The following is a 26,236-nucleotide window of genomic DNA, read 5'->3' on the forward strand; positions in this document are numbered from 1 at the left end:
ACTAACCAACAACATCCAAAGTCTATACAAGACTAATCAACAACAATCTATGACAAAAAAGACTGGCCAACAACAACCATTGAGAAAACAAGACTAACCAACAATAATCCATTACTAAAACAGCCTGACCAGCAACAACCAACGAGTAAACAAGTCTAACCAACATCAACCAGTTATTTGGGTCTGAAGATGTGGATCCAATGAACAACACAATGAAATTACAAGACAATAATATAGAAAATTATATTATTTATGTATTATTTATATATTATTAAACCTCTGTATTAACCAAAAGAACAATACTCATCAGCACTCTGTCATGTCGAACAACTGTACATACACGCTGAAAGAAATAGATGTAACAAACAATATTAAATCAAAATATGCAGCTTACTAGTGCATAATGAAACAAACTGAGTTGAATTTGTTTTAATTGATAAACTGTTAATGAATCCTAAAAAAAATAAATGAGCGTATTAAGTGAATAATTGAACATCATTACATTGTTAAGGTTGTTGTTGGTTAGTTATATTTACTCATAGGTTTTTGTTGTTGTTGGTGTCTGCAGATCCAATGAACAACATAATGAACTTACAAGACATATAGGAAAAGAAAAAAAGATAAACCTACAAATAACTACATTAAGAAATAATTGTAATATAATATAACTATGTTAAGAAATGAAACTGTCACTTTAAATGCATAATGCATGGAGCCGATTTACCACTTTACTGCATGAATCAGATTTCTGTGGACAAGTGACAAAAACAGCACATGCATCTGAGAAATGCAACGTGAACTAGTTTTATTAGAGTTTCTTTCACCTGTCACAATGCCAACAGAATGAACGAGGTAACTTGCCAGGTTTTTCCTCAACAAGGAGAGGACCTCAAACCGTGCAGCTAGTGTTTCAGCTCCATTTCACCGCTCAATCATATAGTCAGCTGACTGAAGGTGACACAAAATGTTCCAGGGAAGGAGCCTGTCCGCAGGAAAGAAAAATCACAAATGAGATCTCAATTGTTTCTGCACTTTAAAGATAACATTAAGAGCAAATGGAGACTTGTCTCCTGATTCTCCTGATAAAAAGACCTAATTCCAAATGTTCGCTTTAAAGTCAATGTCCCAAATCATGCTCATATATGTCTAGAAACCAGAATATATGACATATAAGATAAATAAAAAATAAAATCTGTTTTGTATTGTTTTGTTTCATGTTGGTTTAAAAAAAAGTTTAATAACTTTGAAATAGTCATTTGTGTAACCATCAAGCAAAAAAATATATTTAACATTTTCCTTACAACTTGAACAATGTGCACATCTTAATTATTTAAAGGTTTTTAAAGTTTATAAATATCATGAATTACTAATTTATAATTATGTGGCGTATTCGTCATGAATAGCATTTTTAATAATGTATTGTCACATCATTGATCAACAAAAGTCAGCAATCACATCAGATTTCAATAAAAAAAATAGGAATTTGCTAAAGGCAGAGTTGATACATAAAAGAAACACAAGTCCGTTAAGTCTCTTAAGCTACGGAAGAGCAACCTCTGAGCTATAAAACTTCCCTCTGGGGAAAATGTGAGATTGTGTGTCAAAGCTGGGAAGGTCAGCTCCAATTTTCCATCAGAGGCTTGTCTGATTCAAGTGGGGCTCAAAGCATTTGTACTTAACATACATAATCCATCTCATCTTATTGTATAAAATGTATCCCACTCATGTAGGACAGGGCTGTTCTTCTCAAGCATAAACACGGCTAAACTGCAACTCAGGAATAAACGTAAATGTTGACAATTTCAGCCAGAATGTGCATGAGATCCATTATTCAGATCTGAGCTTTGACAGGTGTCGGTTGCTCCGCACAGGGGAGGAGAAGAGAGGGAGAGGAGGAGGAGAGAGAAAAGACAAGTGAAGGGGCAGGGTGAAAGGAGATGTGAATTGGGTGAGGGGAGGGAGGCTATGGATCAATAGCTCAGGCTTTTCAAGAGTTGCATCATAACCAGAGCTAACATCTGGCATTCACTGACATTTTCTGTTAGTCTGGTAAATGTCAGGGGGTGCTAACAAACAAACCCACCAGTATGCTCTTTGCCCCACACACTCACATGCTCCTCAAATGTTGGAGCAGTGTGATCCAGAACCAGCCCACTCGTGTCCTGTTGGACTGCTCTCCATATCCTGATTCCTGACTCCAATGGGCAGAGCAAATGAAAAGTTCAGGTAAGAAAAAAAGTGTGACCCTGTATTAAAATACTGCTAATTGTCATGATTCTGCCTTCTTGTCCTTGAATTCCTCTAGTCGTGAGGCAGGATCATGACAGAATCATGTTTTGTGTGCAAGCGCATGGCCTGTTTGGGCCATGTGCTTGTGTTGTCTTGTTAAGTTACCCCACCCCCTTGTTATCCTCGCCTTGTGCTTCATTGTGTAGTCAGTTTCACCTGTCCTTGTCATTAGTGTTCCCTATTTAATCCCCTTGTGTTTGTTGTCCTGGGTCGTTTCATTGTTTGACATGGGCATACTTTGCGGTTGTCTATCTGTGAGTAGCCTGTTGAAATGTCTTGTCTACAAGAAGTTCGTTCCTGTCTAAGTTGTTAGTTTATAGTCTTAGTGTGTTCCCTTTCTTGTTTTGCCCCATCGTGGGTTTTGTTTTCTGTTTGGTCCTTTAATAAACCCCTTTGAGAATCAGTTGCTGTCTGCTATTGGGTTCATCAGCCATCCACATAACATAATTACCCCATGGAAATCAAAATTAGCTTTAAGTGTAGTGTACTGAAGTTCAGAGTTAAGATTGCACTATTTTTGAGGATAAAAAGAACAAAAATGTATTATTGAGTGCCTGCTAACATGACAATTCATAATGTTTTGTCAGATTGGTGGCGAATTCATATGAATGTGTTCAATCTAATTTGTACATTATTCCTTGAACATGAGATGCAATGTCCAGTATATCTATGCGATAAGGCCACGGGAGAGGATTGATGAATGGCAGTAAGGTGACGTAACTGATGCCGGTAGGTCACATGACTAACAACATGGCGAATGTATACTTTCGAAATTCAATCATGCTAACTACATAATCATACTATTTTTAATGGTCCTGAAGTAAATTCAAATGTAGTACCTACTCAGACAGTATGCGATTTCAGACACACTGAATGGCTTGCCCATTAGAAACCGCAACCAAACACAAGCCATGACAAAAATAAGAAGAATATGTTAGTACGTGCTTCCGAATTCAGCTATAGACCATTTTACAAAATGTAAACAACACTGGTCCAGAAACACTTCCTGTTTCAGTTTGTAACTGTTCTCTTTATTTCATAAAGAAAACATCTTAAAGATGTTTGTTTAACTTTTTGATTCAGTTTTATACAGTATGTTCAGTTGGTTGTATTTTATCCCAGCTTTTATGCAGTGTTAAACTGAAACAGGAAGTGCTTCTGGACCAGTGTTGTTACATCTTGCAAAATGGTCTATAGTTCAAGTCAAACTTGTAAGTCTTCCTCTTCATAGTAAGCATCCAAAATGACAATATAAAAAACAATTTCTTTAATAATTATTCAAAATACAGTCTCGTGCTGGAAAGAAATATAGCCTATATGATTTTTCTCGATTCGCTCCCATTACCAGATGTGACGAATAAACAACAACAACAAAAAATCATCCTCCAGAATATCCTCCCAAATTTGATGAATTCATCTTTTAGCAGATACACATTTAAAATGTAGATTCTTTCACTTTTGCGAGAATGAACCAACTTTATACAACTTTGTACTTAATATCTTTTGCACTCATACAACTATTGTCCAATAAATGCTCTCAAGAATGAGAACATTACCTCACACTAGTAGCGTCTACTCCTGTTTATGTAAACCTTTGCTTTAACTCACACAGATATCCTCTTCAATCACAGTCTTTTCCTTTTATATAAATTCAACATATGTTGCATTTGAAGCCCCTCATGCTGAGACCTTTTAGACCTGTTATCTGAAACCTGGCTCCCCTTGAATTATTCGGCCTGAGATCATTGAGCTTGCTCACGCCTTGTTAGTTAGCCTGCACTTGGCCTCCACTGTTCCAGGTCACGTCCAAGCCATCTGTGCGTCTGTCCATCTGCACCAAAGATTCAGACTATTTCCTGCTGCACACGCATTGGATTTTATTTATCCTGTATTGTCACAGTTGGTTGCAGCAGAGAGGAAGTGGGATCTAGGTGCAGAACAACCAACCTAAAATTACGTATAAATGACAAAGAAAAGAACTTAGAGAAACACAGGGCTTAAAGGACAACTCTGGCGCAAAATGAACACATTGACCCAGCCGACTGTTCTCTGGGATTTGTTTTCATGATGATCGAATGTAAAGAGTTTAATCTCTAAAAACGGTTTAGTTTATAACGCTAGTAGAATTAGTAAAAAGAAATCGCTAGTTAATACCACTAACAAGGCCTAAAATAGCCCCACACTAACACAGTAACATAATGTGGGTCCCTACATGCAAACCGAAGCATTGAGAACTTTGTAAGTGTACAGACAGTTTAATAAGAAGATTTATAAAGACAAAACACTTCACGTATGGCAGGAGCCATCTTGGAAAATAATCTCAACCAGTCAAACCACGAACGCAGTGCATTTCGAAGAAAATTTCCTTTAACAAGACACACCTGAACAGAACTAACAAGATAAACATGGTAAAGACATCATTAGGTGGCGCTTTTAAGGGCAGCCGTACTAATTTTGAGCTGTTCAGCACCCTGCCTTTTTTTAGCTTTTTAAATAATGTTAACTTAATATAAACTGGAAATGCACGAACCGATCACTTAATGGTGCGATTATATTCCTAAATAGGAATCAGGACATATGGATGGAATTAATTCTAGGAGATATTTGATGTATTCTCGGAAAATGTGGCCTACAACTGGATGGATGAATATTTCCACTGCAACCATTCAAGTAACTGGCCCTGTATTTCAAGTCAATAATGACACAACTCAGATTTAAGAATAATTAAAAATGATAATAAGTCTGAAAAGATATGCATCTCCTTTGGCTCCTGAAGTGTGATGAGCTGTACAGGATAGCTGTGAATAATAACTCTGCAGTTGTTGCTGTATCAGAGACCTGGATAAATGCTGATATCCTCAACTGTAACTCTGGATGTACAATACATCGGTGGGATCGTGATGGCAGTGGGGGAGGAGGAGTGGATCAAAACATCACTCAGATTCGACTGACTCACCTAGAAGAAGTCAAGAACATGAAGCATTGTGGGTCTGGTTACATCCCAGTCGCCTTCCTCGAGAGTTGTATTATTGCTGCTGTATAGTGCTTTATACCCCCCGCATTCTTCAGCAACGGCCCAACCTGACATACTAATCACCCAGAACCTGGATCGTTGCCTTAGAAATACTGAATGCAATTACCAGCAGGCTGCAATTGTCAAACTCGGTGAGGCAAATAAGTACAAATCTGAAACCATCTGCAGCAGACATTGTCTGAAACAGATAGTGGCTGGAGCAACAAGAAAGACCAATCAATTAGACTCAATCTTTACTAACATTTCCTTCATGTATGAGTCACTAGAGCATTTGCCTCCTGTTTGGCTCCTCTGACCATGAGACTATTCAGAAAAATGCTGGAAATTGGCCTACCAGGCAATTGGACCTACTCATACTGATGAGGCTACGGACCCTGAGGCTAAGGTTAGTGCCGTCACTTCCACGATCAGGTCTAACTTGGATGAAACAATTCCATGATCTGGCAATAAAACATCTTACAGTAAACTACAAATAATTACTCCCAAAAAATTAAGAATGCAAAGAACAATTTTATAAACTTGAGGTCGAGGAAAACAATAAGCCTAAACAATGGTTTAAGTCTGTGAAGGCATTAATGGGGATGAAAGGAGAGTGATGTGGTGTCCCAGGATCATAAGATCATGCAATATGAGTGTGACAACTTGGCCAAGCACTTTGCTTCTGTGTGGGATTATGTAAGTCACATTTCACCATCTGACAAAGAGGTAACCTGCAAGTAATCCAGTTGTAGTATACCTCTTTTGAGTATTGGACAAGTTAAGATTACACTCCGCAAAGGTCCTGACGGCATTCCTCCTTAGATAAACACCTTTAATGAGGAGCTAGCACCGGCGCTATGTAAAATAATATTTTTCCAAAATAATGGAAGGAATCTATGATTATGATTAAGGCTGTTCCTAAAAAAACAAAGCCCAGTTTTCCAGCAGATTATCGGCAGATGTCATTACTTAGCTTTGTTGGAAAAGTGTATGAATGAATCCTCAGAGATGCCATTCTGGAGAATACAGTTGATAAAATTCAACCATCCTAACATGTATTCATGGCGAACATGTCAACTGTCACTGCACTGATTCAGGTTTTGCAATACTGGCATGAAGCACTCAACAGCAATCCTACATTTGACATCCATGCTGTTTTTGTTGATTTTACTCGAGCTTTTGACACAATTGATCATTGTCAACTGCTTTATGCTTTAGCTGACGTGATGTCAGACGACCGTTTTGGCTCAGTGTAAGGAGTTATCTGAGTAACAGAGAGCAACAGGTGAAGTGTGCCTCCTGTGTGTCAAACTCCTATCCAATTTCAGCTGGTGTTCCTCAGGGTGGACTTCTCTGCTTTTTGTCATCTCCATAAACAGCTTAGATTCTTGTCCGCCTCCTTCAGTAATTCCAGTGAAATATCCAGTGAGATGATTTAACAATTAACTGAACTTTTGATGGGATCCCTTACCAGGGTTAACGCCTTGGATTCAGTGGCGGAATTGGGACAGGAATTTTCATTGGCAATGAACAGAGGTAAGACATGGTCATTGGTGCTGCCAGGAGACACAAAAACATTCTCTGCCCTTTCTCTCCTGTAATATCAGGGCATGTAATTATCTGAGTTTTCAACCTTTAAACAGCTTGGACTTCAAATTTCTTCTGATCTATAGTGGGATGTCCACATTAAGTCCATCATTTCAAACGCGGGTCTCCCCTGTGATGTTTTAGTGAAAGTATATTTGACATTTATACAACCATGCAGTTCTTGAGTACGCTAGCCCGGTATGGGGTGGACTACCTAAAGGTCCAAAAACGTTGCTGTAAGAATAGTTGCTCCAAAAATAAGTCATATTTACATTGATTTCTCTTAGTTGTCACCACACATCACATGTATGGGTCTGGAATGAGGGCAAAACAATTAAATGTTAAAGGCATAGTATGCACGTCACACCTCACATGACAGTCACTATTATAGACGTCCTTGGAAATGACCCATTCAAGTATTAACAAAGCACTGTGGTTAATTTTAAATATTACTGTGTGCTAAGAAAGACGGACAGCATTTTGGCTGTTTTGCATATTTCTGTAGTCTATTGAAGTGCAAATGCCTAATTGGTTGGAGAGGTGTGTGTGGGCAGCAGATGTGTGTGTGACAGGACAGCGATGACTCACTAAATTAGTCATTGAGCTGATGTGAGAGAGGAAACACTTTCTTCAGGTCCTCTACATCACCTGCTGAACACTCCTCAGTGTCCCAGCATCCCTTTCTTCACTTTACTATCTGTTCCCTATTCATGTATGCTTCCATTTTCGCTCTATTCCTGGTTCTAATCATTATTTACCGCTCTCCGCTCGCTCTTTTGCTCTCCCTCTCTCCTGATTATTTGTCTCTGCTGAGGTACTCTTTGATTATGCGCAGCATCTCTGTCCCTGTGCAACTCAGGTATTTATAGCCGCAGTCCCATTCACTGTGAGGGAGAACCGCACAAATGGCTACAAATTAAATTTGAGCTTTTATGAAAGTGTGACAGGGCCAGATTTAGAACCGACTGATGTCTCTGGAGAAAAGCAAGAAAGTACCTTCCATTACATCACTATGATCGCAATAGTGAGGGCATAAATGCTTCCCAGTGGGGTACAGAAATCTTTCCATGTATCAAAGTAGTACACAACACTTTTAAGACAGAGAATACAGTAAATCACAAACCCAGAGAAAGCTTTTAAGTTGGCATGAAACGGAAGTTGTCTTTTCTTCCCTATTTTGAAGAGTGAAATAGCTTCTCAAACAGGAAAAAATGTAGCCCTGGCGGGACTTGATTTAGTCAATCGAAAATTGATCGTTTTGTTGTGGTTTGCTATTGCTGTGCTTTCATGTGAGTGAGGTAGTCCCGATCTCACGCCAGTAAACACGTTTGGGGAATTTTTTGGTTTTGCTTTGGGACATGATTATTCTAATATCACATATTATTAAGAATGGATAGTATGCACATTAGGAGGATGTAAGGTCGGAAAACATTTGAGTAATGCTACACCCATGCCACTAGTTGTCACTATAAGTCCAAAAAGACTCCAAAAGCCAATGTCTGATTAGCGTTCTGCATTTGACCACTCCAGACATGACGGCGTGCCCGCCATATTGGAACGGTCAATGTGTTGTAACATAGAAAAGGGGTTAGGCCACAACATCGGGCTGCTTTTGGTTTTGAAACCACCAAGATTTATCCCTGAGGAATGGGATAACCTTTCACAGGTGTGTGTTGGTTTGTTGTTTTTATATGCATTAACTATATATTACAGGTTTAAACTACTATTTTATGGTGGTTTATGTAATATTTTGTTAATATTTTATTATAATATGTTTGCTGATATAGGAAACGTGCTAAGTTCACATACTTGTTTCTCTGAAAAACAAGGCAGGCAGTTTTTTTTTTTTTTTTTTACTTTGAAATGTGTGTTACATGTCGGAATGTCTGTTTTCGTTTTGGTCTGTGTGATCCCATCCATTGAAACTCTACCCTCTGTATTGCAGGAATATAATATTGAATATTTTGAATTCGTACTGCAGTACCGATTTCAACCACTAACTGTCAATATTACACACTGTACCTTTAATGGTTTTTTTTTTTTGTATCTTTAGCTGGTAGCTGATTAGCTTTGTCCTGTTAGCTGATGCCTTCGTCTTGGTGTAGTGTCGTCTTATTTAGCAAAATCATCTGCTGAAGTCTATTGAAGATGGATATTCATCCATCCGTCTAACTACGTTCAAATGTCCGGGTAAATGGATATATTTCTGAATGTATTACTGAAAGCCACCACGATAATAAACATGACTAACTGCTAATTATTAGCTGCTTTCTGTTTTAATAGTTTTTTAAATTTAATTTATTTCTTTGATGGCAAAGCTGAATGTTCAGCAGCAATTGCTCAGTCCTCAGTCACAACGAAAAGAATTTCACTATGCTGATTTGGCTGTCAATTCTAATCATTTGGCACTAAATTACAACTTCAGTAGCATTCATGAATAGAAACTACCTTTAGAGAGAGCAAAAAAAGAACATTTGTCATTTGTTTTAGTGCGTTTATGTGTGTTTGTCTCCCACTGCCTCACTGCTCATAGTCAATGGAGATGTGAGTCCCTCACGCTCTGATTCTCTTCACGCTCTTTTGTCACTATTAGCAACTGCCTGCTCGTATCACAGCGAGAGTCTGGATCACACGAGTTCATGTTGAGGAGAGGGAGGAGGAAGAGGATGTGGTCACTGCAAAAAGAGATCTGTACCTCAGCTCAGTCTGTCAAAACGTGGGGCTGAGGTAATCATCATCTAATCATCATCTGTCTGTGTATACATAGTCAATTTGTATTTATTTACAGTGTCTGGGGATCACGATGAAATCGGAAGCGGGCAGAAATAAATGAGTGTGCTTACATGTAGGCTACAACAGAATATTCAAATCAACTCTTCAATTATTACATCAATTATTTATTTTTATACATAGTTCAATATACCATTTAAAAGTTTGGGTATGGTAAGATTTTTTAATGTTTTTCACAGAAGTTTCTTATACGACTGCATGGGGGCACTCATGGTCTAATGGCAAGAAATACAGACTTTGAATGGCAGAGTGTGTATATATTGTAAATGTATCTCTGAAAACAAATTTTAGTATACACAATTTCTTTAGATATTTTCACTGGAAAACAAGACGAAGTGCCGAAAATGATGGCGGTGTAAAAATCAAGCAGAGTTAAGCTGTGAACGCATGCAAAGAAGATCCCAAATGAGATCTGATTTCTTGCCAATGATGCATTTTAACAGTATGAAAGCACATACAGTATTTCCGATGATTTAATGATATTCCAAAAAGTGCATGTATCCAACACTGCTGTTTTACACATCTCTTGTCGTGTTCCACTTTCATGGCAGAAATCCTTTTCCAAAAGTGCCTTACATAGTCCGTCATGTCAGTCAGAGAGCATACACGCATTGCTTGTTTCTGCTCTGGAGCCCCAGAGAGCAGCTAAATGTGTAGAAAGTGTGGCCTTTTGAGTCGGTTTATCAGCCAATCAGAAGCCACCGTGACTTTCCCAGGGATGTTCTGATTCTTCACTCGAATATAAATGTATTTTCGTGCCCAGAGCGATGCATCTCCGTCGCTGCGAATGAGCAACAACAGTGAGCTGATCAGAGCAGTTTTTAGTTAATTTTTGTTGGCTGGCTTATAGGATGATTATTAGGCCTTGTGGAAGCTGTAAATGATTTCATCTCTGATGCTTTCCTGTGGAGTTTCATAACTAAACAAACATCAGGCGTGTGCAAATACAACAAAAACAACATCCGAGTTTCAAAGACATCCGAGTCCAAAGAGAATGCAGGAGTTACTGACAGCTGAGCATCCTTTGAATCTTAACAAATGGAATATGGACAATTTTTGGCAGTATAGAAGAGAGTGGGATTTTCTCTGCCTTCTTTGGAGCTTTGAGAGCTCCCATCAACCAGACATGGGCCCTGACTAAGCCAGGATTAAAAGAAAGCGCTTGACCTACTTGCTTTTTATGAGAACGTTGCGGCTGCCTGTCTTTCCCTTTCAGTCATTGAAAAGCACGTCGTGGAGGTTTATCCTGTTTGAGACTGTAATTACGGCAAGTGGCTTACCGTTTTGGAGAACCCTCGCGACTGCAGAGCAATTGAAATCAATTATCAATATAATTTCCTGGAGGTCTTAGATTTCTGCCAACTAGTTTGCAGTCTGAGGAAGCACACTAGCTGAGCACACTAACTTACATGCATTTGCTAGTGTCTGCATTTATAAGCAGGCAATTTGTCATTCTTAATAGTATGGTCTCAGTGTGTTGTTTTGCACAAAGGCTGAGCAAAAAAAGCCTCAAAAAGGACATTTTCCCTCAAAGAACTGCTGACTTGGGAGCTGTGTACTGAAATTTGTTCTCAGCAGTGGGAATACTGAAATTTGCCTACTTATCTTTAAAAGAGTTTTGAGGACTGTGGAAATAACTCATATCATTCCTATAATAAATTCTGTATTTGTGGTAATTTTTATAAGCACCTTACATAATCTTTAAAATATTATTAGAAAATAAGAGTAAAAATGTAGTACTGCCCTAAATAAAATATTTTACATGCAGATGTTTACTTATAGATAGGACAAAATATTCTTATACATCAAGACAAAATAATAGCTGAATTAAAAAGAATTACAGGTGGGAAAAAAAAAAATCTCAAAAATGCCAGATTGATAGAACTGTCCAGAAGTGGTCTGGGCCGCAATCCAGATGAAACTAGACATCTGGTTGTTGAAACCACATATGTAAATTTTACTCCTCCCAAAAATGCTAAAAAATAAACGTGTGAAAGCGTGTTTAAGGCTATACTGCCCTACAAAGCAAAAAGGCAGTAACTACGCAGAGTGCAGAACTGAGAAAAGTCTATTTCTTTTACTGTCTATGGTGCTTCAAAAAACTATTTTTGATTCCCAGAACAAACATTCTAACGTTCGCTGTTGGTTAGCTAGGAAGGTTTTCTTTACGTTAATATAACATTCCCTTTAGGTTATGGAACGTTCTGGGAACATTCTCTAAGTTACAAAAAATGTAACCTACAGAGGAAACCAAACGGGAACTTTCTGTGTTATCTGGGTTACTGCTCGTGAGCACCCCTGTCCTACTCCCTTTGAAGGGCAGAGCCCTTGAAGTAGGGACATTGAAGTAAGCAGGGCACTAGTGTGCCATTATGTAGCTGTTTGGAACACACTTGGTGAAGGGAGCAACAGACAACTTAATTTCCTCATTATTTTCACCTGGGATGTTCCCATGACAACGCAACACAGGGAATTGCTGTTTTTACAACAGAATTGTTTTCTTATTGCTGTTAGCAGAACGTTTGCAAATAAATATATACATTTTATACAAAAAAGTTTTTAAAATATTATAAATCTGTGTGTGAGTGTCTCAACTTTGCCGTCTCATTTTTGGACCCTGCATTACCTAACATTCCTGATGAAACGTAAACATAACATGACCAAATTTGTGTAACTGGTTAAAATCTTACCATCATGTTCATTTTCTCTATCTTTTTTACAGAAGCTATAAGCATGTTCCAGCAGGGTTCAAAATGATTTTAGTCACTTATGGGGTCCCCTGGAAACATTTTCGTTGTGTTCTGTTCTATTTGCAGCACGTTTCTGTATTTGGTTGTGTTGTAAATATTTGGTGCTCGCGTGTGTTCTAAAACCGATGAAGATGTTCACAAATCTTAATTTGTGTGTTTTCTTCAGTTGCAGCGTGTCTCTCGACCACTGTGGGTACGGTCAAAAGGGACCATCAAAACTGTTACCAAATTCTCTTTTTCAATAATCAAAAGTGACCTGGCCAAGATGAGCAGCCACAGAATTTCTCTCAATTTCACAGTTACGAAACAAATTTAAAATCATTTACAATTATGTTTTTCCTTCAACAGCTCACAGAACAAAGATTTATTAGTCTGCATCTTCAAATCATTTTGTCAAGAGTTCCAATAACCGGGTAGACGTCACACCGAAAAGCTTGTTTTCCTATTTCAGTTCATACAGATGGAACGAAGAGAGGGTATACCAGTTCAGTGAACGCAAAGAATACACCCCAAAAAATGTCTGTTAAGGAACAAAGATAAGAAGGCAACAGACCCAAAATAGATTAAATAAGCAGATACCAATGCTTAAGTCTGCGTATATTGATACCAACATACTGTATACAGCTCAGAAGTGACATAAATAATCTCTTTTTTGCCTCAAATGAAAATCAGGCTTTGTTTCTAAAATAAAACCCCAGCTTTAGCTTGAGTTTAGTCCTTAATTGATTTACATGAGATCTAAAAGACAGAGATTCATCAAATATTTAACCATTATATCTGTTCTCATTAGAGTTCACAAAATGTGTCCAAATGATAATCGAACCAGCCTAAATTATCATGATTTTAACATTTGAATGTGGATGATTTTTTTTAAACCTTAGCTAGTCCATCACAAACAGGTCTTAGAAAAGTCACAGAAAAAAGGTAGTATACAGAAATTGCTTGTGACACAGGCAATGTGAGCAACATGGATGATACAGTGTACACAATAGACCAATGACCAGGATGAATGTGAGGAAAAAGAAGACGAGGAACACTAAAGAGAGCGATGGGAAGAAAGCAACACAAGAGGTAAACTAATCACCAAATATGCAATGCAATTTTCTGGCTCTGTGCCTCCATCCTCCCCGTCTCCAGGGCTCCTTTACTATTCCGCTCACACACACAGTCTCATGCCCACTCCATCTATCAGACTATACCATTTCACAACCACCCTCTCCCCCTGACAGACCCTGGACACATCCACTCCGCCTTCCCGCATAGGGGAGTTTGGGAGTGGAGAAATGGGAGAGGTAAATCAGAAGGAGAACAGGATGCTGGGAGGAACACAAGAAGATTTGTGCGCTATGGGGATAATTGTAGACTTTGTTTAAGCAGCAAAAAAGGCATTGCGCGAAAGAACGGCAGCTGCTTTGCTCTGCGCAGCTCTCTCAGGAGGGAGTGCGTAAAGAGTGTTTGATAGTGCATCTGTTACATTTGAGGGCGCGTTGATAATGTTCCTCTCTCCCCCGACACCTCACAGCTTAGCGCTGTGCCTTTATGATGATGATGATAGATGTTTGCGTCAAGAACATCTACAGTGCTTTCATGCAAACGTTCAAAGGTTTATTCTGTCAAAAACACACAAATAAGGATGGAAATGCCTCGTGTCCCGATTCCGACATGCTTAGCTGGGAGATAATAAGGGGAACAAATGTGCTGTTTTGAATTGCCTCCCATGGGGAGGACGCCTGGGGAAGCATGAATCAGTTACGGCACACCAAAATATTGCTTGCAAATAAATGTTTGTGTGAATGCTTGATTTCCTGAGCCTTTGAGAGGGGTTTCCCGCCATCACAGCGTGTTTCAAATCATCTATCAAAATACACACTTTCCTGGCCCTGTTGATCGGTCCGTGGTAGATGCTTTTACTTGGTTGGGTTATACTGTCACACCGCAAACTCAGAGGTGGCTGACCCACCGCAAGGTGTCTCCTGACACAGAACGTATGTCTTATGAGTCAGTCTGACCATGACGACAGACAACTCATCAGCTTGCAGTGCTGCTGGATAACAGGACCTTGTGTCACACCATTTTCTGAGCTGTACTATAAAAAGCTTGCTTCATAATTTGTCTATTATTCAAGACCTCAAATCATGTAGTTAGTTGAAGTCAATGGGTTTTTTGAATGCGTTTTTGGTTAAATAACTGAAATAAGCTCTGTAACACAAGCTCAAGATACATCACAATGACCACTCATGAATTTTTAAAGCTTTTATGTGTCTTGAAAAAGGTGATTGCTAACAAGTGGTTAAATGCGAGCAGAGTTTGTCGAAAAAACAGAAAACTCATATCGTTAGTCTGCTTGCATTTATAGTCACATTCTTGCTGACTATTCTAAGTTGGAAAAGTTGTAGATTTTAAATAAAAAAATTAAATCGAGATTAAAAGTATTCAAAATAATTAATTAATAATAATAAATTCACAAAAGTTGTGTTCATTTGTGAAGATAATCATGAACAAAACGTGTAAGAATCATTAACCTCTGTTAACCTCTTCAGTTATCCATAAAATATGGAAAATATTGGATTTTTGTTGAGAGAAGCAGGGTGATGATGCTACCTTCTGGTTTGGCCAACAAAAATACCTCATCACTGCAGCACTCTATATACCTGAGTTGTATGAAAGTGTATTTGCTGTCCCTAGTGAATACCAAAATGTATATAATTATTTCATACTAAGTACACTACAAATCCATTAACATATAAAGTCAAGGTTCAGAAAGTAAAAGTCCTCCTCAATATTTTGTCCCAATCACCTGGATTTGCTAATTAGCACAGTTTTTCAGCCAGATAGAACTAATTAAAATCAGCTGGCTGAGTTCATGGGTGGAATGGCAGGACTTTTACTTTCTGACCCCTGGACTTAACAACTCTGATATTTACTGACATTTATCGCTTAACGTTCACTGATATAAATATTATAATTAAACTTTAGACGGGGGACTTCTTTATTGCCCAATGCACATTTCCTAATATTAAGCCTAAAATGTGTTTTAATACCACTATTAGTAAGGATAGTATGATCTCTGTAAGTGCAAGATATTAAAAGTGTACTTTCAATAGTTCTGCTTTAGCACAATCAAATATACCAAAGTAGATATTTAGCTGGACCTCAGCACAATTTCTGGATAACTAAAGTGCATTAATTAAAAAAAAATTGTTATTTCAATTTAGCAGACTTAAAGTGTGCCAATTTAGTATACCAAAAGTACAATCGCATGGGGATTTATGTTTAGTACATAAATATGTATGTGTATTTGTAGAATACTTAGCATAAAATAAACATATTTCAAATTCATTTTAGTATATTAATTTTCACTTGGGATGCTCTAACACATTTTTTAAATAGCAAGGATGTGCACCTACTATTTATTTTATATGAACCTAAAAGTGAAGTAATGAGTTTTAAGAATGTAGATCTGCAAACACATACACAAACAATACACCTACATTTAGCTGGTAGCTGTGTTTTTGACCAGTTATAAACCATACAGCATGTTGTAGGCTAAAATACACCAAACAGTCTAAGCTGGATGTATTGTTTTCGTTTACATGTGAGTTAGCATATACCTTATTTATAGCTACATAGTGTTTTGAGCCATTTGGAAAGTAAAATAACCCCCCCTGCAATGTTGCATCCCACGAAAAACAAATAATCTGACAATATCTCACTGTTAATGTGACACATTCATACATACAAACTCTTTCTCTTTCACAAACACACACACACACACTGGATGACTGCGATTCAAGGACTGTATGAATGTGCCTCAGAGTTTTCATTTCATTCACAAAAAAGATCTCAGTCCTTCAGTGTTCAACGTTGACCGAGATACTTATTATAGAGGTACTTACAGAGACAGACAGAAATAGATATTTAAAGAAATAGACACGAATAAACTGGATTCCCTTTTACTCTACTTCTACAAGCACTAACCTGATCCTTTGTTGTTTCTTTAGGCCCTGTTTACACCCGGTTTTAAAATCAGATTTTGGTGAAACATACATCCCTCACTGTCACGGTGTTACTGAATATTTGTAGGAAAAATAAGTGTTTGTCAGATATGCAAATATAAGTGCGAATTGTATATGTGCCTGGTCTTTTTAATGAGCTGTTTTAAAATGAAAATATTGAAAAATAAAAGTGCCTTTACCTACAGATCGAAGCAACACAGTCTACTATAATATTATTTGGTGGAAATGTCACCATGTTTTTCCAATGAGCCTTGGATGTTTAAAACCTGAGTTGTTTAAGGACGAGTTGTCAAAACAGTTTTGATTTCATGTTACCTTTAACACAGCTATAAACAGGATCTGGAGTCGCTACAAAGATAAAGCAAATGAGACAGGCAGAAAGGAAAAAATAAAGAGAGGGAGAAAGAAGACATAAAACGAAAAAGGAGAGGTCATTGGCTGAAGGGCTATAGTGACTAGAAAACACAGTTTAATGAACATCAATGCAGATAAGGAGGAGAAAGTGAAAATAGTAAAGAGAGAAGGAGGAAAAGGTCAAGTAAATACCGGTGACAAAGCCTGCTGAATCATCAATCATCCACTTCCAATTGTGTTAGTCAACCGCGTTCTGTTCCCGCATAAAATAAGCATGCGTGCGCCAAACATGCTCCCTGACAAAACATTATGATGCCACTCTCACAGACTGTTTACTGTGAGTCATGCAGACATATGTATTATATCAGCAACACTTACTAATACTGGAACACAGACGTTACGAGTCAGGTGTTCATACAAAGATTTGCAGAGGATTTTTGAGCTTTCTCTAGAGAAAGGATAGCAATGGCAGCAGGAAAAGGTCCATAACAGGTCATCACATCATATACTGCAGGTTGTGGGCCGCCTCCCCGTATTTTGAGGTGGATTAAATTATAATTTCCTGCTGGCTCGTCCACCTACATGGTGGCCTATGATTCACAGTGAGTCACATCAGCAGCTTTGCGTCGGTGTGTGTGCCTGTGCCTATTTGAACATGTACTGACAGCCAATTTCAGCTCACTACACAAACAAATACATATATGTCTGAGTATGTCAACTCCGTTTAACACAGTTTATCTGTTTATCAGCCTGGTGTTTACACCATTATGTGTCTGGTTTGGAAATATTTTTTCTCGTACTGGGGTCAGACTAACTTAAGTGGGTATAATATTTAAATATTGGCATATGTTCTATGCTAAGAATCCTCAATTCAACTCTACTCGATTTATAAAGCACTTTTAATGCCACAAGTGGAACCAAAGTGCTGGACAGAAAAAAGATAATCTGTCTAGATATTTGAGAAAATTAAAACAAAAACATTAAAACAAAGCAAACATGAGACACAGCTTGCAAAATGTTTAAATGCGAAGGACACTGTTAACAGACAGAGAAAGGTCATTTCAGAGCCTAGGAAATGCAACAGAGAATGCCCAATCACCTTTACATTTTAAACAAGATCTAACGAGTCTTACGAAATTGGTCCCAGGACAGAACCCTGTGGAACCCCACACACAAGAAGGGAAACAGTAGAAGAATAATCCCCTAAATTGTCAAAAAGTCAGAAAATCCCCTAAAAGTACTATCTTTCAAATAGGAACCATTTCAGGCCATTTAAGCCCTGAGTACCAACGTGATCCCCAAGTCTAAACTGTATCAAATGCCATGAAAAGATCTAACAAAACATATAATGGATACTGGATGTACTGGATGTGTTCACACTGGACGTATTTACACTGGATGTATTCACACTGGATGTATTTACACTGTATGTGTTCACACTGGACATATATTTACACTGGATGTATTTACACTGGATGTGTTAACACTGGAACGTATTTACACTGGATGTGTTCACACTGGATGTATTTACAGTGGATGTATTCACACTGGACGTATTTATACTGGATGTGTTCACACTGGATGTATTTACACTGGATGTATTCACACTGGATGTATTTACACTGTATGTGTTCACACTGGACGTATATTTACACTGGATGTATTTAAATTTTACACTGGATGTATTTATACTGGATGTGTTCACACTGGATGTATTTACACTGGATGTGTTAACACTGGATGTATTACACTGTATGTGTTCACACTGTACGTATATTTACACTGGATGTATTCACACTGGATGTATTTACAGTGGATGTATTCACACTGGACGTATTTATACTGGATGTGTTCACACTGAATGTATTTACACTGGATGTGTTAACACTGGATGTGTTCACACTGGACGTATATTTACACTGGATGTATTTACACTGGATGTATTTATACTGGATGTGTTCACACTGGATGTATTTACACTGGATGTGTTAACACTGGATGTATTTACACTGTATGTGTTCACACTGGACCTATATTTACACTGGATGTATTTACACTGGATGTGTTAACACTGGAACGTATTTACACTGAATGTATTCACACTGGATGTATGTACAGTGGATGTATTCACACTGGACGTATTTATACTGGATATGTTCACACTGGACATATTTACACTGGATGTATTCACACTGGACGTATTTATACTGGATGTGTTCACACTGAATGTGTTCACACTGGCCGTATTTACAATTGATGTGTTCACGCTGGACGTATTTGGACTGGACGTGTTCTTATGTTCAAAAACAGCTAGACAGAATGCAACAGAAGATAGGGTCACACTAAACATTTGTAAAAGTTTAACCAGCATGAAACGTGACAGTCTTAATAAAAAACAATGCGCTCATGGCATGAGACACTGAAAAACATTAGATTGAATAAAACCATTAATGAAAGAATGCATGTGAAGTCGACAGAAAGTCAACATCAGACACATTGACTAAAATTATATATGCTGTAGAGGCCATTGATAAACATAATGTTCAATGATATAGAACATTTTTTTGACATTGAGCAACTTTTTGTCTATTAAACGCTTTACTGTACTCATCTGCTACAATAATGAAACGTCTTTATCTTCATTTGGAGCTTTTCTCTGCAAATATTCCTATGTTTGATTAATTTGACTAATTAATTGGCATATCAAATAATTCATTCAATTACAATCTTAAATCGATTGACAGCCCTGATTTTTAATTAGACGACAGCGGAATGGAGAAGAGAATGGTGGAAAAGCTGAACAAAGAGGGAAACTAGGACAGATATCTCTGGAAAAGTACATTAACTCAATACTAAAACCTCAAATGTCAATCACACACAGATCCTCTTCCGAAAAGCCTAGATTGTTCCGAAAATACAATTGTCCGTGTTTTTTTTTAATTAAATCAGGATGTGTTATCACTCTAGGAACACTGAATGAGTCACAGTCTTCACTGGAAGATTTCCTCCCTTTTCTCAAACAAAGATATCCTCGATGGAAGCTTTAGACTGCTATCGTTCTTAACCAGCTTCAAGCACTCCACATTCCGGCAAACAGGCGAGCCCCTGACACATTCTACTTTAGAAAAAAAAAGAAAAAAAAAACATGTCAGAGTGACACATTGAGAACAAATTGAAGAAGACAAGTCCTGGAAAATCAGCGCCTCAGCTTTGAACGGGACAAAGTCGCTGACGCCAACAGTGGGCAGAAAATACAGTTCACGCTTTCCTCTTCCACCCCTCCACACAGGCTTAAGCACTCATCCCTGACAAACACTTTCTGAGGGGTATCTCTGCTGGACACCTGGATTGAGATCTTTCTGGGGCAGGGGAGAGGGGGAAAGAACTGCAAGGCAACGGGATTATCTGTATGGCGGCAGGCTAGGCCTCCCCGTCTACATTTATAAGGTTTTATAACCTAGAGGTTCCCGCCTTACAGGCTAAACTACCTTCGGTCTAAAGATCACTATTGATCAGATCACTATTGGCTCAGAATACTGAGACTGATTGAGCACCGCTCGCTGATCGATAAAATAACCCCATGGCCAATGAGTAAGACCCATACTATTACCCAGTTCATGCCGAACATTTTCACTCTGACTGTGTGGAACATTGTTGATGTGATTAGATCCCTTAGGATGCTACTTATTGGGAATGATACTTCTAGACTCTTCTCACACTCTTTGTGAGTCCCTGATGAGCCCCGGGCACCTGCCCTTGGGACTTTGGTGTTGGATCCAAGCATGGGATAAGGCATAAGATATTACGCAGTACGAGAGAACCTCTCGTAAGATATTACACAGTACTCGTTCCCTCTTTTAGAGAGAACCGAGGTTACGTTAGTAACCGAATATGTTTCTTCATTTCTTTTCATTCATGCTTGTGCATGTTTATGCCTAGATTCAGTTTATTGTCTCTCTATTTAATTTGGTATTGCCCTCAGTTTAATCCAATTCCATTACTGTCGAATCCCAATTTCTCTCCCCGTCCCCCTTTTTCTCCTCCTCCTCTCTCTCTGTCTCCCTGTATGTCTCCATCAGAGTGCAGAGTGTGATTTTTTTAGAGATATAGCAGCTCCCTGCACAGCCTGGGGCCATACAAACAGCCTGCGACAGCCTCAAAGGGGCCTGGTGTCAAAGTATAGTAACCATGATGAGCACAGTTCCAGAGTATTCCCACTGGGAGATGCTGATTTCATGCCTTTTTCTCTCTTCTCAGTGCAGAGGTGGAGCATGTACAACGCATGTGTCTCCTGAGAGTTTTAAGAAAATGACATTTCACAAATTAAATTTTTTATTTTATGTTTTTTTTTTAAATTGACAATTATTGTCTAAATTTGGTCGGTCCTAACAAGTCAAATCTTTAGTAGAGATTTTATTTATATTATAAATTTGAAATATTATCGACAGATAAAATTAGATAATTTGTACTGTATGATTATATGTTTGATAGGTAATATGGATTATTATTTTTAACTAAAACTAAAGTGAAAAAAATTAAATAAAAAATAACATATATATATATTTATATATATATAGAGAGAGAGAGAGAGAGAGAGAGAGAGAGAGAGAGGATCCAAATGCAGTGACTATTTTATTAAAACAAAACAACAAAAGTAAATCCAGGCAACAAACAGAAGATTCCAACCATGAGATTAACATAAATAAACAGAGCGCACATAACTTCCATGTAGGACAACGCCAGGCAAAAAACATGAGAAACAATGAGGTATTTATACACAAGGGGTGACCACAAGGCAAGCAAGACAAACAAGGTGATCGTGTTTTTTCTTCTTTGGCTCCTAAATTGTGGAATTCCCTGCCCTCTGAGATTAGGAATGCAGATCCCTTGGTGCTTTTAAATCGTCTCTTAAAACGTACTTTTTTTAGGGTAGCTTTTATGTGATCCATGTGAGTATTTTGTTTGTTATTTCATTGGCTTTTTATTTTTTATTGCTTGTTTAGTGCCTGGACTGTTATGTGTGTCTTTTAATCGCATTATTTTTATGTAAAGTGCTTTGAGATGCAACTTTTAAAGGCACAATATAAAATAAAGAAAATTATAATTGTATTCATTACACAACAGTATTCACGGGAAAAAAAATATTATGTAATAATATCTACATTTTATGACATTTAATTAAAATGATATTATAATTAAAATTATAGGATATGTGTCAGGTTGCCTTGCATATAAACAAAAAAACTTTAACACTTTAACACTAGACTAACTAACAAATCTTATACAATAAAAAATATTTATAATGAGTTTAAAATACTTTTTTTTCCCTTTAGTCGAGTCTTATCTAAACTGGAGCACCAAGTAATCTAGATTTGCCTCAGTACAACTATTGTATATGATTACCTGCTTCTCGTATGAGACATGTGTAAATAATGTCCTGTCGAAGAGGAAAATAAAGGTAATACGGATGTGAATACACCCGTAAAAGAAGCATTGTGAATTATAACAGCAGTTTTTACCATTCTACAGGGATTTTACATTTTCAACTAGGACGAAGTGCCCCACTGTCAACCCAACTGCACCATCTGTCGAATCTTTATAGCAAACATTCAACAGCCCATAAACTCAGGCTCACATTTCCCCCCCAAAGAATCCAGCGTTCCCAAAGGAGGCTTCTCAGTCTATTTATAGTGTAGGAGTAACAGACTGTGTCCTCCTCTGTCGGGAGACGCACAGCCAGCTCTGGGTGCCTCGCTGTCTCTGATGCCGTGATTGGCACCTTGATGCAAGTCACATTGAACAGAGACCTGCATTAGTGATGAGGGGAATCCCTAACATGGCTTTCCTTATATGGGGCATCACGGATAGGTCAGTCTTCTTAAAATGCCATATCACTTTCATTTACTTCTCATGTCATTTCTTCAGCCAAAGATACAGGATTCCCAAAAGATATGGCAAGAGACCTCCCAGATGTTCAGCTGCCATAATTGTAATTTACTGTAGGGATTTCCTCAAAGCTGATTTTGTCCCCATCATTTTATCTTGTAGCAATACTGTGCATCTCCATCTGCAGTTTAGTTTATTAAAATAAAAGTTGCATTTGAGCCTTGAAGCCGGATCCCTTATTAAACCACAAAAAAATCTCTTCACAAGACAAACAACTTAGTATTCCTGATCTATGCATTTATCCACTAAACTACAAATAGCAACAGGTCAGATAGCAGCAGATGTGAGAATAAAGTTGAGCCAATGATGCAAGCAAATAAGAGTCTCTAAGGAAAAATCCTTTAAAAGTCCCGACATGGGGTTATTTGATTATTTTATAATGTTTCCTGGGTTGCCCTTATAATGTTAAATGATAAAAAATAGTAATAATTTAGAAACAAAATGCATTTTTCCAAGCCTGATTTTAGCCTCTGATTTGAACCCTCTGTTTGAAGGGGCGTGTCTATTGTGGGATTCAGTGGAACCGGCCACTGGTGTGATTGGCTGATGCTTGCAAATAGTTATACAGTATATTACATGTGAAACTCTCTCGAATACTTTTACTACAGCTATTATACGTTTTTACTATTACATCTATGGAGATTAGCGAATCGTGAAAAGTTTTTAAAGTATTTAGATCACATAAAATCACATAAAATGTTGCCGTGATGAGCACTGAGCAAGCAGATGACAGTGTGTTGATCGAGCGAATGAAGATTTTATCATTGCAACGCAGTGTCTCTCTATGACATAATTTCCTGTTTTATGCTTTTCTGAAGATTTTTCCCCATAATAAAAGAATATTATGCCAAGAATTCTATTCATTTAATGATGCTTTTTTTATTTATAATTCATTATGATATCAGACGAACACGTTTGACTTTACACACTCTAAAAAAATTCTAAATGATTTTTTTTACTCAGAAATTTAATACTAATCTGGAATAAGTATATTCAAGTCATTGCATGGGCGAATTGCATTTTCAATTTATTTTTGAATATAGGACAAAAAAAAAATGTGTCATGTCACTGACCCAATTATCTAACTAAATCTTTCTTGGATTGGTCACCAAGAAGTAATGTTCCCTCATATCACTATGTACAGTAAATGAAAAACAATGTTAGCAAATGAAAAAAATTCAGCTATCTGTGACTGGATATCTATTTTTTCTATTTGTTGCTCTTGTTTCTGCTTTGCTCCTCTGCTGTACAGCTGTGTCTCAGAGGAGCTGAGCGAGAGTGACCTCGCAATCGACTGCTAATACAACTGTCATCGCCTCACAGCACCCACTAGAAACAAGCACAGGGAGGGGGGAGAGAGAGATAGAGAGATAGAGAGAAGTGAAGGCAGTGAGGGATAAAGCACGCGATGAGAGTTTGTATGTGTAAGCGTCTGCATGTTCCTGTGAAGGGAAAGGAGAAAGAAAAAAAAAGACAAGTGGAGGAGGTGTCATAGCAGCAAGCATTAAGGTTAAGTATTATATTCTTCTAATGGTAATCTTGGTACTCATGGGTGGTTTCTAATCTGTACTGTGTGAAAAGTGAAGTATAAATGAGATTTTATGAAGAGAATTACTTTTAATACAGTACAGTTTAACTGAACTCAGGTGATACAGATGAATTGATAATGACAGTGAAGATGACACGTGACGTGATGACAGGAAGACAAGTCCAATGAAAACAAACTAAACAAAACACAACTGTGAAAGAACGTCCCTCCCGCAAGGCTTGTCCTCGTGCCGTAAAGATAGAGATGAAGGTAGGGGTTTGGGAGGAGGAAGAGAAGCAGGCGGAGGTTTGGCAACAGGAGTGGGCAAAGGGCTGGAGAAGGTAGGCAGATTACAGGGAGAAGAGGTGTATCCAGCAGGAAAACGCATGACCCATGGTGGAGCCAATGGAGGGAGGAGCCATGGAGGCTGAAGGGCAGAAGGTTTCAGGGCAGGGAGGATGACAGAGAGAAGATGGAGGTATGCCGGACCGTGGTGAAGCAGAGGGTTCAGAGGGACACGGGGAACACACTGACTCTGCCAACTCAGGTGTAGACGGGGACACATGGGGTGCAGTGGAGACAGAGGACCAAGGAGTAGCAGAAGGGAGTGAGGAGTCCAAATGAGCCGGGGGGACGAAGGGACAAGGCGAAGCCAGAGGATTACAGACCAGAAGTGATGGAAGGTCGACGAACAACCAAGGCGTATGTGGGGGGACAAGAGAGCCAGGTGGAACTGGTGAACTGATGGGCCACAGCGGAGATGAAGGAGGTAGGAGCCAAGGTTAAGCCAGTGGCCTCATGGGCTGTTGTGGAATCGTGGTCACGGGGGCTGGAGTGAGATCCCAGGCATCCACTGCCCATGATGGGGTTGAGGACTTGAAGCCCCTCAGCGAGCCAACCGTTCCACTAGTATCTACAGTGACGGGGCAGAAGAGATGAAGATGAAAGCTGGACAGGAGGAGGCACCAGAGGGTGGCTGGGTGGGAGATCAGGACTCTTGAAGAAGGTTGGGGATCCCTGTGTGGTGGCGACCAGCTTGTGCGGTGATGACCATCTCCGCTGAGGGCTCAGGCAATGTGCTGCCAGGGGCCATCTCCGCTGAAGGCTCAGGTGATGTGGTGGTGACCACTCTAGAAGGGTGGTCTCGGCAGGACGAGACTCTGGATGATGGTCAGGACCAGGCTGCTAGACTGCATTGAACCAGGGTGACTGTGGTTGAGTTGAGTAGTGGTGGTGTCTTCGTCGACCTCACCAACTGTGAGGGACGAACCACATAGCCACAGTATATGGTCAATATAGCTCTCCAAGGAGCAAGTGGTAGCTGTTACTGGTGCCTGGTTATAAAGATCGTTCACTAAACCGCACCAAAAACATGATCTTCTTGGAACTATCACTTAATCCAACCTGGTTGGCAAGTTACAGAAAATCCTGTACATACTCTTAAATTGGACGACCATCCTGAAAGATGGTGATGAGTGGGCTGGCTGGAGTGTTAAGGATCAGGAAAAGATTCGTAGTGGCTCCTTTTGTAGTTTTGGTCCGATCTTCTGTCACATGAGGTTGCAGGAAGGCCGACAGAGATGAGGATATATTTACAAAACAAAGGTTTAATGATAAATCATCAGAACAGGCAACTACACACAATATACACAATGTAGATCAGACAAAGACTGGCGAACAGACGAAACTTAAATGCAAACACAGGTGACGGCGATTAAATGAACACAGGTGATACGGATGAATTGATAATTACAGTTAAGATGACAGACAAGTCCAATGAAAACCAACTAAACAAAACACAACTGTGACACCTCTAGAAACACATCTAATAATAGCTTCATAAGACTTGGAAGATAATGCCTTTATGTTTGTTTGTTTTTTGTCCCTTTAGAAGCATGATAACCCAATCTACTTGCATCTTAAGGAAAATGAAGCTCCGACATTCTGCAAATCTTCTACTTGT

At 38.6% G+C, this 26,236-nt stretch overlaps 1 protein-coding gene across 1 annotated transcript in view; it reads right to left on the minus strand.

The window, feature by feature from the left end:
* The window catches only part of xkr6b (XK related 6b), a 62,378-nt gene that overhangs the window by 15,637 nt on the left and 20,505 nt on the right, over positions 1 to 26,236 (minus strand). The gene's annotated exons all lie outside the window — the stretch shown is intronic.

Source organism: Pimephales promelas, chromosome 13 (genome assembly GCF_988280905.1).
Source record: "Pimephales promelas chromosome 13, fPimPro1.hap1.1, whole genome shotgun sequence".
Classification (NCBI taxonomy): Eukaryota; Metazoa; Chordata; class Actinopteri; order Cypriniformes; family Leuciscidae; genus Pimephales; species Pimephales promelas.